Raw genomic sequence first — 18,360 nt, 5'->3', positions numbered from 1 at the left:
AAATCAGAAAATATTTTCTCATATTGGAGGGTCTAATTTATTGCAGTATTTTCTTCATATTTTTGTCACAAAGTTAAAAGCAAGGAGTAGAAATCTGTTGTTATCAATGATGAGTGATATTGGAATGTATAAATAGAGTAATAGAGAGAAAATAAAATAAAGCATTTTGTTTCAATGGTAATCGGGTGATATTTGTTTTAGCCTTAAACATCTATTTTCCATGATTCAATTCACTTAATAATTATACATGCCTATGAAAATATCACACAGTACATTGTCATAAGTTACAATTTTTGGTAATTTTAAGAGCTTTGCATAATAATATTTTAATCCTTAAAATATTTTAATTTGTTTAATGTAATTATTTTTCTCATTTTAGAAGCATAAAATAAAGAGCAAGTTTATTTACATATAAATTCAATTTCTTTTAGTATTTATTGAAGTAAACCCTGTATTAGCATTATTTTCTTTCCTGGTAAAGCTGCTTATTTATTGATCTAATCTCTTCTCAGAAATCAAAGTCAATATCCAGATAATTTATATAAATTTCCTAGATATTATGGATACAAATATTTAATTACCACTCATATTAGTTAAGTTTTGAAGTGATTGTACCAAGGCTATATAATTCAAGGTCAATGAATCTGAAAAGATACTATTTTTATTTTACAAAAATAGAAAGTAATTGAAATGAAGCAATATCATTAAATGTCAGCAAAATATAAAACACACAAGAAAAAAATTAACAAATTTTAAATTATTAGAATAATGAGATTTATGTGTGTTGTATTTTTTTAATATTTTTGTTGTATGTATTTTTCTGGGCATCTGACATTAGGCTATTGTTGTGACTTTCACTATATTTTTAGTATTCCCATCTGGTGGTGTAAATGAACAATAGGAAGGATCTTCAGAAGAGACGGCAGTAAAGGGCAGAAGTTGGCATGCTCATGGCCATGATCAAGGATCAGGTAGAAATTACAGAAAGAGGAATTACCTTCTATGATCCAAAGCTGGGCCTATGTTAGGAGTTCAGCTTGGGCAGATTAAGGTGCACAGTGTGGAAATTAAAAGGGATGGGAAGAACGCCTTATGTGATCTCTGTTGGACTAAGACTCACAGTTTGTCAAAGCAAATAGAACAATTATCTGTAGGGTGATGAGTCCCAAATGGTACATCCATATTATTCTATTTCCCCAAGTTTTAGAGAATATCATGAAAGATGAGGCTATAACATTTCAAGAGCCAACATTAAAGGAAGACTGTTGTCCAACAGTAACTTCTGGACACCAGAGAGATGCCCTCATCAGTTCTCTGTAACTAAGTCATCTTGCACAGAGTCTGCACAAGATCAAGCCAATAAACAGCTTAGCATGGATGAAAAGGGGGCCTGAGAGCCTTACCACCCTGCTGCTGAGGATATAGTGTCAGTGTCATGGTTGCTGGGGAAGGGAGCATTGGTTCCTTCAGGGGTGTTGCTGAGGTAATTTGATCATGAACCGTGGCTAGTTTGATATTCAGGTGTATTTCAATAGCATTAAATTTGAACCCCGTGGACCATTATAGAAAGAAAAAAAGGAAATGAAGTTGGGGTCAAAAGGTTTCAGAAGAGTTAGAGAAGGGTTGTTGGTGTGGATACGATGAAAATATTTTGTAGACATGTATGGAATTGTAAAAACTTAAACTAAATATTCATCATAGCTTATAAAAATTAAAGAAGTCTAAATAAGTGGCCAGGGTGTAGTATGCATATGAATGATAGAACTTTCTATTATTAAAATGTCATAATTTGATCTATATGTTCGTTCTCCTCTAAATAAAATCACAGGATGTCCATTATGGATATTAATATATTTTCATACTCATTTTCAGAGATACAAGAAAACTGCATATACAGAAACACTGAGGAGGATAGCTAAATATTTCTTGGTATATTGTGTAAATATATCTACTCTTTGAATACAAATAAAATACAGAAAGTGCTAGCACAAATAAATACAAGCATGTCATAAAAGAGCACAATAATAACATTGACGAAATAGACAATTTAGATAAGGGCAATAACACTCTTTGCTCTTTAGCTACAATTTCACAACTGTCTAAGCTCTTTATTTGTGAAAGAATGAATCCAAAAAAATTCAGTATTCACACAGAAATAAAAAGCACCTCAGTGAAGTGTTTTCTTTTTTTTCTTTATAGTAAAAAATAAAAAGCTTTTAACCTGGAAAATAATCTCCATTTACATCTGCTTATAGTCCCCTCTTTTTTTTGTGAGGAAATCATGTCATAGTAACTAACACATAACATATGTTTTCTTAAGAAATTCTAAACCAATCATCCTTTGTGGCACAGTATGTAAGAGAACTGCTGATTCTCTGGGCATTTTAATATAGTGCTATGTTGGTGAAGACAGTGGTAACATGGATCATAAAGGAAGAGAAATGAAAGGATGTAGCTCAGGGAATCCCTTGGAAGTGGAGGCAGAATGACTCTAAGAGCCAAAGGGAAGAGTGGACAAGAGGGCAAGACTCTCTGATTGAACCAAGCAAGAAAGATATGAGCACACAGAGACTGAAACAGCATACACAGGCCTACAAGGTTCTGCATCAGGTCTTCTGCATAGGTATTATAGTTACTAGTTTAGTAACGCTATGTGGTTCCTGACTTTGAGAACATGAGGCTATTTGATTCTTTTGCTTCCTCTTGGGAATCTTTTCCTCCTCTTGTGCCTATTGAGTTACTGTGACCATCTTCAATTTAATAGTTTTCCTTCGCCTTGTTATATTTAATTTATTTTCATGTTTGGTTGTTATCTCTTAGAAGCTTGCTCTTTTCTAATGAGAGACGTAAATGTAGTGTATCTGGTGGGAAGGGCCCGGGAGAAGTAGTTGGAGGTGAAACTAGAATCAGGATATAATGTATAAATGAGAAAAGATCTATCTTCACCAAAAGAAGAAAATTTAAAAGGAAAATAAATGGCAATATACTGAATGTATAGGAACAAATGCGATAATTATATCCTGCATTATTATTTATTATTATTATTATTATTATTATTATTATTATTATTATTATTATTATTGTTATTAACAAGTTAAACCATCTCCCTGTATCCTGCCATCCCTGAATCCAACTTTCAGGTTAGGTAGGTGATACTGTAAAGATTATCAATCATTTAGACTAGATAGGTTTTGATTGCGTTCATAATTAAGAAGAATGAAGTTTTGGTTCTATACTATGCTATAGATGTCAGTGTGTAGGAATGAGTAGTTCTCTGATTCTTGTGCCTTCTCCTGGGGACCTTTCCTTCTTCAGATTTGCCTTGTCCAGCTTTAATGTGAGTATTTTTGTTTTGACATAGTACATTTTATTTTGTGATATTTTGTTGTTATCTGTTAGAAGTCTGTTCTTTTCTAAGAGATAGAAAGGAGGTGGGCCTGGATGGAAGAATGTGGGAGGAACTCAGAGAAGTAGAGCCGTGGGAAACTACAATCAGGAGATATTGCATGAAAACAGTAATATATTTTCTGGAAAGATGAAAAACCTAAAATAGAATAATAATAACATGAGAAGAAAAAAATAAAAATAGAAATTTATTTCTCATTATCCAGCACCTAGAAGGTTAATTCAGTAAGGCAGTCAAGATGATTTCAAGAATTTAGTGGAAAAAAATTACTGAAATTTTCTGCTAAATGGCTTCAATAAATGTATTTATTAGAGAAATAAAAATATATACATATACACATACAATAACAATTATGGAAAAAGAGGGTGTGGATTTTAAAGAAAGCATTGAATGATATTTGGAGAGTTTGGAGACAGGAACAGGACGCAGAAAAGTGATTACAATTCATTCTCAAAGATAAAACGTGTAAAAAATAAAATAATTATCCTTTGTATGTGATCTAGAAATAATAATATTTTCTCTCATCTGTGAGGTTTAGCCCATAGTATTTGTATATATGTAAATATACATATGGTTACATAATAACATGTTGTAAAGAGAGAAAGAAAAGGTAAATGTTAGAGATGATTAATGACTGAATTACTATTCTAAATTTGTAGACATTCATTGTGCTGAACATTATTGAATATGTTCAATTTCAATGTTTGATTTCTTAATGCACTATACTTCATAATAAAGGTATAATTGCATAATGTTCATACAGAAAAACCTGCAGGAATTTCTAGCACAAAGAATGATATAAACACGTGCATATAAAACCAAATTCATTTACAACATCAGGCCACACTTCTATCGAATATAGAATGTTGCAAGCAAATCCAGTGACTTTATAGATAAATAAAATATCTTCAATATAAAAGTGTCAAAGGAATTGACCTATGAAACTTAACCAACACAACTTAGCCAATTTTTAAAATAATCGCTACACTTAAGGCTTAAAAATCATATATATAACAAGCACCATTAAATTGACTCAACTGGCTCTACTTAAAAACATGTGCATGTGTATGTGTAACAAAACTAATGAAGAAAATGAGCCATGAATTTGAATAGTAGCTAGGTTATGAGACATGAAAAGCTTTAGTGAAAGATAAAGGAATAGGGAAATTTGTAATTATATTTTAGTTAAATAATATTTAAAAAATTATAAAATTTCAACATTAATAGCAATTCAATCATATTAAATGTTTTTAAAAATAATAAATATAGTCATTTGTTCTCATTTTCCTTGATGTCTCCTGAATCTTATATTAAACCCTTGATACTAGAACAATATGGCTCCCTACAAAAGATCTGAACAATTGTACTGTTAATGGGCATGCTAACATAAAATTTCTTTGAGTGCAAAATTCAGGCAAAAAAAATCTACAGGCATTTAGAAATTACAGAGAGAGAGAGAGAGAGAGAGAGAATTAACTTCTTCTAGCGATAAACCTCTTAATTGATTATTCAGTACAAATCAGTCATCCCTGGATTCACAGATACACAAGTTACACCAATATACCTAGCAGGTTGTATTTATGTTTAAGTCATTAGGTATTTTTATGTAACAACAATTAAAAGGTCATCAATTAAAGACAGGGTGATGGGGGCATGGGAGAGTTTGGAGAGAGGAAAGGGAAGGAAGTATATGATGAAATCATGCTTTAATTAATTTTTACATTAAAAGGATGGCTAATAATACAAATAATGATTAAAGCCATTCTAAAAATGACCATCATTGTCCCAGTGTCTTACAATGATTCTAATTCTTTTCCCATATTAAATGAAGGGATGTCAGTTATTAATCTTTGCCAGAGAGAATCTTGTTAGTAAAGAAAAAATAATTACAGCTGATGTATTCAATCCAATTTTTCTTTAGAGTAGTAATGATGTTGTTGAACAGCATCTTCATTATTCTAGGCATTATGAATGCAATTGCAGTAAAGGATTAGGTTTCTATAAGACATAATTGGCAGTGTAAAATTAAGATAATTGTTTTAAAAGTTTTAAAAAATCCCCAAGTAGCTCCATGTCTCACACACTACAAATCAACACTTCACAAGTATCATTTGCTCTTTCCCAAAGAAACAGGAATCATAATATTGCTGCTGAAAATGTTCATTAACTAAATGAGAGTGCAATTAGCATTGAAAATCCTAAGTATTCCAATTTACTGTCAAGAGAAATTATACTGCTCAATGATGTTTGTTAGTTATAGTGTGTTAAAACTTCTGATTTCAGGAATATTTCTTGCAACATTTTAAGAACAACTTATCGAAAAAGAAAAAAACCTCAAGTGCAAATTCCAGCAGAATATCATAAAGTGTGTTATCATGGGTGAAAATACTCAGTTTTCTTCAACATTTAGTTTACTTATTACCTTCATGATCTAACACACACACATACACACACACACACACACACACACACACACACACACTGAGAGACAGAAGCAGAAACATGTGCACAAAGACAGTGATAGGGATACAGAAGTATACATGTTTAAACACTGTTGAAATATTGTACATATATTATTATCAGTAATAGCATGACAAACATCTGTGATTTTAAATAAGAAATAAAAAATGTTAAAGTGACAACATTATCCATTCCAAATACTAAGAAGCAGGGGAGTTGAGGAGAACTTGAGAAAATGGGATAGTCGTGATGGAGGAAGGACAGATAGGAGAGCAAGGGAAGAGATATCTTGATTGAGGGAGCCATTATGGAGTTAGAAAGAAACTTGGCTGTAGAATAATGCCCAAGAACCCACAGGGATGACCCCAGCGAGGAATCTAAGCAATAGAGAAGAGGATGTCTGAACTGGCCTTACCCTGTAGTTGACTGATCTTAAATATCACCATAGATCCTTCATCCAATAACAGAGGGGAACAGAGGCAATGACCCACATCGGAGCACTGGACTGAGCTCCCAAGGTCCAGTTGAAGAATGGAATGAGTGAGAGTATTTGCAAGGAATTCAAGACCATGCGGGGGGTGGGGGCGGGGGTGCTGGAGAGATGGCTCAGTGGTTAAGAGCATTGCCTGTTCTTCCAAAGGTCCTGAGTTCAATTCCCGGCAACGACATGGTGGCTCACAACTATCTGTAATGAGGTCTGGTGCCCTCTTCTGGCCTGCAGATATACACACAGACAGAATATTGTATGCATAATAAATAAATAAATATTATAAAAAAAAGACCGTGCGGGGTTCATCCACTGAGACAGTTTGCTTGAGCTAATGGTAGCTCACCAACTTCAATTGGACTGGGAGTCAACTCTGAAAGGGTTGACAGTTGTGGTAGACTGAAGGACCACTGAGGGTGACACTGGGATTTGTCTCTATGGCATGTACTGACTTCTTGAGATCCTAGTCTCTTTGGACGTAAACCTTGCTTGGCCTGGATGTAGTGGGGAGGGCCTTGCATTTCCCACAGGGATTGGAGCGGGTGGGGTGGGAGGGTCTGTGGAGGGAGTGGGAGGGGAGTGGGAGGAGGGAAGGGAGTGAGAATTTGGATTGGTAACTTTTTTTAAGTAATAAAATAAAAAAAGTGATAAAATTCTCAATTTGGGTAAAGGCCAGGAAATAAATGTGAATACTAATGCTAACAGTTCAAATATCTATACGAATCTCACATATTAAATAATCAAATATACTGAAAGATTAATCATTATACAAAATATTCTATAAATATTCAAGCTTATGTACGTACAAATGCAAACTTGGTTCTTTCTTCTAAATGGCTTTAGATTATAAATTCAGGTAGCATTAAACGTACGTGCTAACTATTGTTGATCTATTAACAACAGACAGGAAATGGAAGTAGCCTAGATGTCTATCAACTAATGGATGAATTATTGAAAGGGGAAGAAATATATGATGGAATTTTATTCAGGTGCTAATAAAAGTAAACTTATAAAATAATTCATGAAAATGAATTTACCTGGAAAATATTCCACTGATTGGGGTAACCAGGTGGGGAAAGATCAATGTTCGTTGTCACATATTGAACACACATATGAATTTTAAGACTAGTGAATTTAACCTGGTGCACATTTTGGAGACAGAGAGAAGAAAACCATTAGGGAAAGTGACATGAGCAGACCTTGAGAGAAAAATGATGAATTATTAAAATATATGTAATATTTTAATATAAGATAGTTAAGACTGTGATTAAAAATATTTAAGCAGTGATGGAGAAGCAAGCTGCTTGAAAATTTTCACACAATGTGATACTTTTCCTTCTTTAATTATTTCTCACTATTCACCCATTGCTGGACTTTTACTCACTATGTAGGCAATATTGGACTCATACTCACAGAAATTGACTTGTTTATGTTTTTTGAATGATGAACTAAATTTTGTCATAATATCATACTATCTTTTAAAATATATCCAGGAAACAAGTACATAGTGAGAATACAATGTGAATTTGTTGGATATTACATATAGATGATAATATATAAGTAATGTATGTACTTATATATATATATTAGAAACATAATTTTTACATCTCTCTTCATCTCTCTCTCTCACACACACAAACACATATACACACACATGTCTATCGAGAATGATATTTTATTCTTTTACATTTCAAATAAGCACTTTAACACTGAACTATCTACATTTTAGCTACTGTTTAAAATAGGTTAGGACACCATGTTAGCGTATTTTGGCATCCTATCACTAAGAAGGTTGAGTTGAGAAGATTATTAACTTGAGACTATCTAGAGATACTAACAGATAAATAAAGCAGTGAATGAACAACGAAGACACAAATGTGTTACTGTTGAATATTTTCTTGGACATAAGATTTAGGCCAAGAAATCAACATAAAGTGTAGAAAAAAAAACATTTCTCAACTTACTTTGGCTATATAGAACATCTTTATTCATTTTTATTTAATTGTTGATTATGGATCCTCAAACTAGACTGCTTTCTGGTGAATAAAGTAATCTTAGAAAGGTAGAGGTAACCTATATTTTAGTTAATAAATATGGATGCATATAGAAATTTGCATCAATTCATTTAAACAGGGATAAATTGATAGTGTTAAAAACTTTCATACATTGAACATGCATGTCATCATCCAACAACACAGTTAGGATATTTATCATAAACTATGGCAATGTCAATATTGTAATTTATATGTAATTAAACATATTATATATTCATCATCTGTTTCATAGTATTTAATTGGATAATATATATGATATGCATATAATATATAAAATAAAAAATCTATTATATATAAAACATGCTCATTATAGAGCATAAATTAAAAGAAAAATTCATTGTATAGTATATAAAAGTATTCACTATATTAAAATATATTTAAGGCTATGAGTCTCAATCTGTATCTCATGACTCATTTGGGAATCACATATCAGATGTTAATTACAGTTTACAGCAGTAACTCAATTACAGTTATAAAGTAGCAAAAAAGCATTTTAGGGTTAGAGTCACCACAACAGTGGAAGTGTAATAGTGGGTCAGAGAACCAGTGCTTTAAGGCATGTTTGCGAACGTGAACCTTTCTCACTTCTTTCAATTCACCATTTCCCTGTGTTTCATATTGTCTTTTCTCCTACAACTCTAACACAAATCTTCCAGGGTTCCGTATCTTCTAAGATATAACATTCAAATGCAAGTCTGCTGTGTGCATTTATGGTCTTCCTTGCTTCATTTAACATTAATAGGTTACTTTTCCATAGACTCTGCCTACCAGCTTGAGGAAATGCATTTTATGCAGCTGTAAAAGATTATTAGACTCATAAGAACTTTGTAAAAATAGAATATCAAATTCTTCTTTTAATTCTGGATGTACTAACTCACATAGTGAAGAAATTTAAAATCATTAAAAGATTTAAATTGAGTGAAATTAACAGTGGCGTATTTTTTAAGGAAGACTTAGATTTCTAAGTGAAATCTAAGTACTATTTTTCCTGTATGAAACTGCCGTGCTATGTGGGCGTCATTTTTTTTTTATGTTTTCAGTAATTTTTGTAAAAAAAAAAAAAAGATCCTTCCCATGTGCTTTGAGCATATTCACTTCCCTTGCCCAATTTCTCCTAGATTAAAATCTCTCCTGTAGCCATCCAAATCTGTGGCTTTCTAGCCAAAGGTAGTCAATCTACTAAGGGCTACTCTCCTATAGAAAGCCAGGTTCCCTCTCCTCCCCTCATCATGAGAGGATTAAACTACTTTCTCAGTTAATTTAAAACTGTTCTAACAAGGTGCAACCCATACCTGACATCATTACTGAAGTAAACTACCTGTGGCTAGACATATTATAGACCCTTCTCAAAACCTACAATGATCATTTTCTAAAGGGAAATAATGTTAAACCAGCTTGTAATATGTTATCATATAATCATAAGTTAATTGCACTATTTTTCAAAAAATAATAATTTAATTTAATTCTTCTTTATAACTAAGTAAGATTTTATTTTGCAAATTATAGTTTTAATACCCTTGCAATTTGCTTTAATGCTTTCTCTTTCATTTTGATATTAATTATGGTCACCATCTTGATTTTTTTTTAACTTATAAAGGCAAAGGCTCATTGATTTTTAGTATTCTTAAAGAAATCAAGTAGTATGATATAAATTTTTGTAATGGTTTCTTGTTTCAAGTTTCACTATTTTGAACTTTCTTTTTAATATTTTTTTGTCTCTTTAACTTACAATTATTTTCCTGGTTTTCCTTTCAAATTTCCAAACTTGGAAGCTTAAGTTAATAATTATTATTTATTGATTATTTTACTTATTAATAAAATAAAATAATATATTATTGTTTATTATAATTTATTAATTATTAAATTCATTTATTTAAAATATTTATTTCATATTTTCAATTTACATGAGGTAAGACTCTTTTGAAGATATTCTTTAAATCAATAAAATGGTAATAAATATTAGACTGTCTTGAAAAATAATACATTATAATTATACCTATTTTTTTGTAATAAACCCATATGTATTTCAACAAGATACATTATATTTTACTTTGAAATTCTAATTTCCTTCATTTCTTTTACTGTATAATTATAGTGATTTTAAGTTTAATTTTAACTTCATTAATTTTATAAATTTTAGTTGATCTTTTTTAGTTCATGTATTATTCATAAACATATCATTTTAATAGACAGATATTTTTGAGCTATGTTATTTATCTTTCTGCTACAATGATCCCATTTGATTTTAGTGTTGTATGAGTTAAGGCATTTGTTTTTATGGTTTCATATTGCTACATTTTATGTCAAAGACTTTTGTCTTTCTCATTTAGTATTCTATGTGAGCCTGAGGACACTGTGAATTCTACAATTTTCAGAAGAAATTTTCTGTGTGTCTCAATTATTTCTCATAAACTGACAGTGATTTTGAGTTCACTTACATACTTCTTGATTTTTGACAGAAGGTTGTCGATTCTAATAACATTTATGGAATATTACAACTTTCATAAATGAATTGTCCCAAATTCCCCAATGTTGCAATAGGAAAGATTCTCATTTTGGAGATTTTGTTAGTCAATGTTGTTGTAAAAACATTGGGATCTTTTTGAAAAATTAATATACTAAAAATTATGACTTTTTCATTAATCTTTGATGAGTCCATATTTATTCTAGTAGTATTAATATAGATATTATTTTTTAATTTTCAATTTTGAAGTATTTTTAAATCCTGGTTATGTGAAATCATTAATATTCACCATCAACATTCCTTCACCTTTTAACATATTGTATGATAAAAGCATGTTTAGAAGATACACACCTTTCTTATGTTTCTTATTTATGTTTAAAGAATATATGACACATTCTTTTAGGGTTTTTATTGCTATAAAGAGACAACATGGTCATAGAAACTCTAATAAAAAACATTCAATTGGGACGCTTGCTAACAGTTTCAGAGATTCAGTTCATTATCCTCATGACAGGGATCATGGCAGTGTGCAGGTATATGTATGATGGAGCAGAGAGAATTGCATCTTGGAAACAAAAGGAGGTGAGTGTGCTATCCTGATAACAGGAATATCAAAACCCATTCCCACCTTACACATTTCTTCCACAAAGACCATGCTCACTCCAACAAAGCCACACCTTCTAACCGTGCCAGTGCCTATGAGATGATGTGGGTCAATTACATTCAAACTACCACACACATCTTCATAAAGCACCAGAGAGAGGTTAGTAATCCACATTGTCAAATTAATTAAAATTTCTTGTTTCTTTGTGTTACATGTAAACACTACGACAGAAAAATAAACACATGTTTTATTTTATTATATTTTGAACCATTTTATTTAGCAATTCTATTTTATACATATAAACAGTTTGTATGAATTTTATATTGAACAGGTCCATGGTCACAATATTCTCAATATCAAATGCTTGCGTCCTAAACCATGCCATAATTCCTAATTCTAAGAAGTCTTAAAACAACTGAAATATAATTTTTCTATTAATACAATCTGGAATTAGAGATTTTTGGATCATTCTGAGCCATAATCTCATTAAATAATGAACTAAACAGATATTTATGTGTGTTCAGCTATTCCCCTATTTTCACCTCCTATCGTTGGACTTTCTTATTCTTTAAGGAAAAAATAGTATTACAAGCAATTCTGCAAGAACAACAAATTTTCCATATTAAATAGTCATTTATTCTCACCTTGAATCAAAATAGAAATAATTGCACTCAGTGGATAAAACATTTTCAAATCAATGCTGGAACAAGAGCTAGGCCTAGGTTGACAAAGATTTTCCGGTGTTATTTTTAAAGGTCATTCATTCATTGAAAACTGAAACAGTTAAGGAAGATTAAGAAGGTTGAAGTTGAGGAGAACTGAGTCCATGAATTTTGATGGAATGGAAGAAATGTCTCCACAGCTTGAGAGTTTGGGACAAATCAAGTGCTAAGGGAGAAAGGACAGCAAGTTGTGCCTTCCTAGCTGAGACACTGCAGGAGCTGGTTAACGTCACAACGCATTCTTAATGGAGATGTAGCAGAAGAGCACTGTATCAGAAGCTGCCTTCTAGGATTCTTGCAAATAAAGTGAAGTCAGTGCCTTTTATGAGGCTCCTGCAGCTGATGGCTACAAATTGAAGCCAATTTGCCACTTTGAAAACTCTGAGTATGATGCTAATATTTTTTTTTTTTTGCCTATTTTCTACAAATAGACAAACAAAATCTGGATGACTCGACATATTTTGAAACAGTTGGCTGAATATTTTAAGCTTATCATTAAGATGTGCTGCTTTAAGAAATGTTCCCTTTAAACCTTCATTTTCATCAGCCGTAGACATGGTCACTCAACAGATGTGTTGATGAGATTCAGAAGTATGGGATTCATCTCATTTGTTTGACCTGAATATCCAATGCAATATCCATTCTATAATTCACAACTAAGGAAATTGGATTTAACTTTAAATACTTCCAGTGCATACAAAGTGGTTTGTAGGTGTGCACCCGCTATGAGTAGTGAAGGCACTAAAGGTTGTGTAATTAAGTAGTAATTGCCTGGACCCTGTGCCAAAATAGATGTCAATATAAATGTTTGTGATTTTTGGCAAGCGTTCAAATTAGTAATATGAGCAAGACTTTGGAAAAAGTGGATTTTAAGTCACTAATAGGATTTTGAGGATCTCTAAGCCCCACTAGTCGCACATGCACTATAAATGAGCAAACTAAAATTGGAAGTCAGCCTTGAGTGCTGATAAATTTTCTTCTACCTTTAGGTAAAAATTGTGAAGATGCAGAAATATTTCTTAAAGATAAATAACAAAACTACATTCCTGACAAGAAATCTACTCTTGGGAAAGATGCTTGTGAAGATATTCTGTATGACAAAAAAAGCATCATGAATATTACATAAATGTAATTTACAATGCAGAGACAATTTTTGAGAGGGTTGAGTCTAATTTTGAAGGAAGGTGTGCCCTTGTTAAAATGTTGTCAACTACCACAGCAAGCAACAGGATAAAATATCTCTGAATAATATGATGTAGCAAATTTCTTTGACCCTTATTTTAAGAAGTTCTCCAAGTCACAGTACCTTCATCATTTACTATTCTTGTCAGCCATTGTCATTAATACTTGACAAAAAACTCTTGCAGCTTCCTAAGAAGATGATCAGTAGACCTTGGTAAACTAAATAAACTATGTTTACTTGTAATCATCAAGAACCACTTGATTTATAATCTTTCACTTCTTCTGGATAGACCCCTAAGCCTTAAAAAAAGGAGATTGTTAAAGATACCCCATTTAGGACTGACAGTTTCAAAGTCTCTTTCTGTGCATTGCCTGTTTGTTGATATTTGTTTTTACTGCCATCTAATAGAAGAAGAAACTTTCCTGGGAAGGGTTGAGCGATACACAGAACTATGGGTATGGCAATATGTCATTAGGTGTCATTTTACTGCTGTCATTTATTCAGCAGAATAGCAATAGTTTTTTTCTACATCCATTGTCCTATTTAAGACTCTGTTTATTGCGAACTTCAACAGTTGCAGGTGTAAGGTTTTTTTTTTCCTGCATAGAGTGAACTTATTTACAATTAAGAAGTGATTGCTTATTCCCCAAACCATGTTGCCACTATTGTACCAATATTTCTTGCAGACAAATCCCTGCTATTTGTCACAGGCTTTGTACCTGAGTAACATTGATGATTACACGTCCCCTCTGGTAGAGTGCAGAGTAGATTTTAGCACCATGAACAATAGTCAGTAAGTGTAAAAATTTTGGGGCATTAGATTGACTTCGGTTTGTTCTATGAAATTTGTAAAAGTTGTCCTCAGCAAAAAGGCCTTGTGAATATTTTTTTTGTATCTCTCATTTTAATCAATTTGACATTGAACATTGACAGTAACAATTTTCAGAATTGCATCTAAAGGGTAGATAATACTTAAATACTGATAATATTTAAAGGTAATATTTTGCTATTATTGAAATCTTCATATCTTCATATATTTTGATTTTTAAAATTATTTTTAAATATATTTCATAAGTGGGTAGTGTATCCTTTTTACCTTATCCTCTTCACTTCCATCTCTTTCCTGAAACCTATTTCCTTGAAAGTCTGTGAACTCTATACTCCTTACACACACACACACACACACACACACACACACACACACACATATATATCTGAGTCCATTTAGTGTTGCTCACATGTTTATGTGTCTACCCCAAACTACTTTGGATAACATGACCTAAGCTGTGATGATCTTCATATTGAAATCTGTTGAAACAAATTACAGCTGAGCAGAATGTGTAGTTGTGGAAGTAGTTCAACATGATATACCTTCCACATATTTCCTACATCTCTGGTTCAGGGTTCATTTCAGAAGAGAGGGAAGAAAAATTGTAGGAATTAATGGAATAGGAAGTTTTCTGTGACATTATTTGTCTTATTAATAACAGAAGCTATGCTCATAAATTTTCACCAATACAATTTTCTAAATCTGAACTGGAAAAGGACACTAATAGATAGTCTAATGGAAATGCAGCAAGACAACAAGGCCTCATTCCTAGAAAAAGAAATATAACAATCTAAGGAATGCTGAGAATCGGAGAAATAGACTTCTGGAGGTCATCATGACTTCTTCAGGGCACAAGGCCTAAGAACAGCATGAACAACTCTCTTTTTGGTAAGGCCTGGAAATTTTTGCCCATTGGAAAAGACCTGCGGGCAGTTCACTGCATGAGTATGATCCCAGTAGGGTTTGTGTGTATGGTGTGGTGTGGTGTGGTGTGGTGTGGTGTGGTGTGTGTGTGTGTGTGTGTGTGTGTGTGTGTGTGTGTGTGTGTGTATGCGCGTGCTACATGCTCCACTTGCTTTCACTAGCCAAATGGCTGGCCTGAATGAGTCACAGCAGGTCATGAAGTTTAACATTACATATTTGCATAACTGTTCTGGAAAGAATGATTTTAACATCAAGAGACTTTTAAAAATGTTAATAAATAGATGATATCAAGAGTAAATGGGAACAGTCTAGGAAGAAGAAATGAAGTAGAATCAGAGAAATCCACACTTCCCTCATTTCTAACAGTTGTACCAATACCATAAGAAGTTAAGAAAGATGAACATAAGAACAAGGAATGGACGGTGCCCACTGTTAAGAATAAGGTTCCAGGATATGTTGACTATAAGATAAATGGGAAACTCTTGGTAGATCGCCAGAGGAGAAACAGTTGTAGAGAATGTAGAGTAAATTGATTCAGCTTTGACTGATGATTTGATTGTAAGAACCCAGACTCTACTGGGAGTAAATATTAACCACAAGAGACAAAATGGTCTTCTCCCTGCATGATGTTATAAGCACATAGGCTGCCAGCTGGGCACCCTGTTCTACCTGTAGACGTGCCTAGTTAGAAAACTTCCTTTGTAGCTTTGAAGACTGTTTATGCTTCTAACAGTAGATAGATCAAAATAATAATAATAATAGCTATTAGTGAGAAAGTTAGGGAACGAAGGAGATAAATGCAAGGAACAAACTGACAATTATTGTCACTATTGTTTAGAAACTTAGGAAGTAAAAACTGACTGTAAAACTGTTTATGTAAATAATTGAAACTGTATAAATGAAGACAGCCCAGGCTATCTGGGGCCACTTGTTTGAACATCAACATGTGGTCACAATTTCTTCATGGTGCTGACTTCACACATCCATCCGAAGTCAACAAAACCCTCTGGAAAAAGGCTTCCAGGAGACTTCCCCATGGAAGAGAATACCCAATTGGTTATCTAATGCCCAGTTGTCATCCCTGAAAATGCATACATAAAAGTAGCATTACTTGCTCAAAATAATATTTATTCAATTGAAATGACTACTTTTTTATTTGTTGATACATTCCAAGCATATATTCATAAACCATCCTGTATTTAATAATTCAGGATATTTAATTTTAATCCATTATTCTTATGATGGGCAAGTGGGCACAGTAGCTGAATGAACTTGATGATAGCCATAAAATAATAGCAATGAAAGGAACATAATATTCTCATTTGATTTCTACTGTTCACTGGACACTCTTCTATTATTTCAAATAGTTTGCATAATTTCCTGGCTGTGGCTGAGTTGCATGCAGATAGATCTCCAGGCAACTTGAGCAAGCCATTCATTCTCAGTTATGTCTAAAAGGGCTAATATCCCATCAAGCAGAGATCAGTGACACCGTGATCACAAAAGACTGCATTTGCTGTCAGCTGACTCAGAGCTTGACACAAAGTAGATAAATCAGAAAATTTCCAGACTTATCAATGGCCAAGTATGAATTTCTAAGTTTGACATATAATCTGAATAATGAGCTGACAAAAACTGATAAATTAAAAGGAAAGTGAAAAAGATGTATTATTCATCCACAGAGGAGTCAAGGGAAATTTCTCGAGTGGATGATGCCTTATGAAAGATTTTGATGTATAAAACACGTCTATATGACATAAATTTCATTTGAATTACGATTTTCTTATTATGGCTCTTTGCAAACTTTGACTATTTTCTTCTATGTTACGAGTTATACCTCCTAAGAGAGAATTTTAGATACACCAATACTGGTTATGAAATGAAAAGCTACTTCTCTATCTGTTCCTTAGAAAAGAGCAATCATTTCTATGACTTCTATCACTCTCATTGATAACCCCCAACATATTATTTTATCTTATGTATAAGTATTTTTATGTTATACACATAAGTTGTTTTATTTTTGTTTTTTTTTTTTTTTTTTTTTTTTTTGATTTTCGACAGGATTTCTCTGTAGCTTTTGGTTCCTGTCCTGGAACTAGCTCTTGTAGTCCAGGCTGGCCTTGAACTCAGAGATCCGCCTGCCTCTGCCTCCCGAGTGCTGGGATTAAAGGCGTGCGCCACCACCGCCCGGCTTATACACATAAGTTGACATACGTCAATGTATCATGAAATGTGAAATGATATTGATTTACTAAGAACACATGAATTGTGCTATGTAGAAATATTCACACTTTAATGCAGCCTAGAAAAAATTAAGTAAACAGGTCATAACCACTTGCTTAATATTAAAGTACAAAAATTCAATTACATGACTAATTACTTCTAAAGCTATTGTGTTAAAAAAATATCCAAACGTTGCATGAGGTTTTACTCTTGACTTTTAAGAGGGTCTCACCACCTGGCTCTCAAATAAATCACGCACGGAGGCTTATTCTTAGTTATGAATGCCTCACTTTATCTTCTTGGCTTGGACTTTTTTAATCCTCCACTTTCCTGTACCTTTCCTTACTTCTTTCTCTGTGGTTTTGTTATGTAACTGGGTGACTGGCCCCTGATGTTCTCCTCTCCTTGTTATCTGGGTCCTCCTATTTCCTCTTTTCTCTTTCTATTTGTACTCTCTGTCTTCCAGCCCCATCTATCCCGGTTTTTGTCTTGCTATTGTCTGTGCTACTCTTTATCAGACCCTCAGTTGTTTAGGCAGGCAAAGAATCACAGCTTCATAGAGTTAAACAACTGCAGCATTAAAAAAAATGCAACAAAAATAATATTCTGCAATATCCTATTATATATAACATGTAGCAACAAAAGTCATATCCTTATTACCATAAGCTATGTGTATCATTCTATACAGGCAAATTAATTAATATTTCTGCAGGCTGTGTGTCAAAGTCCAAGTTGTTTCTCTTCCAATTACATCACAGTTTATCTGTCTTTTTCTGTTTTTGTTGTTATTGCTGTTCTTAATGCCAAAGTTGCTGTTTATCCAATATAATATAATAAATCACAAAGTTGGAAAACTGTTAATGTGTCATTTCAAAGTTTCTTCAAATTGAAATGATTAAAACCATATAGTTTGCCGGGCGGTGGTGGCGCACGCCTTTAATCCCAGCACTCGGGAGGCAGAGGCAGGCGGATCTCTGTGAGTTCGAGGCCAGCCTGGTCTACAA

This window comes from Microtus ochrogaster, chromosome 17, assembly GCF_000317375.1.
Source record: "Microtus ochrogaster isolate Prairie Vole_2 chromosome 17, MicOch1.0, whole genome shotgun sequence".
Classification (NCBI taxonomy): domain Eukaryota; kingdom Metazoa; phylum Chordata; class Mammalia; order Rodentia; family Cricetidae; genus Microtus; species Microtus ochrogaster.
Note: the sequence above shows the minus strand (reverse complement) of the source record.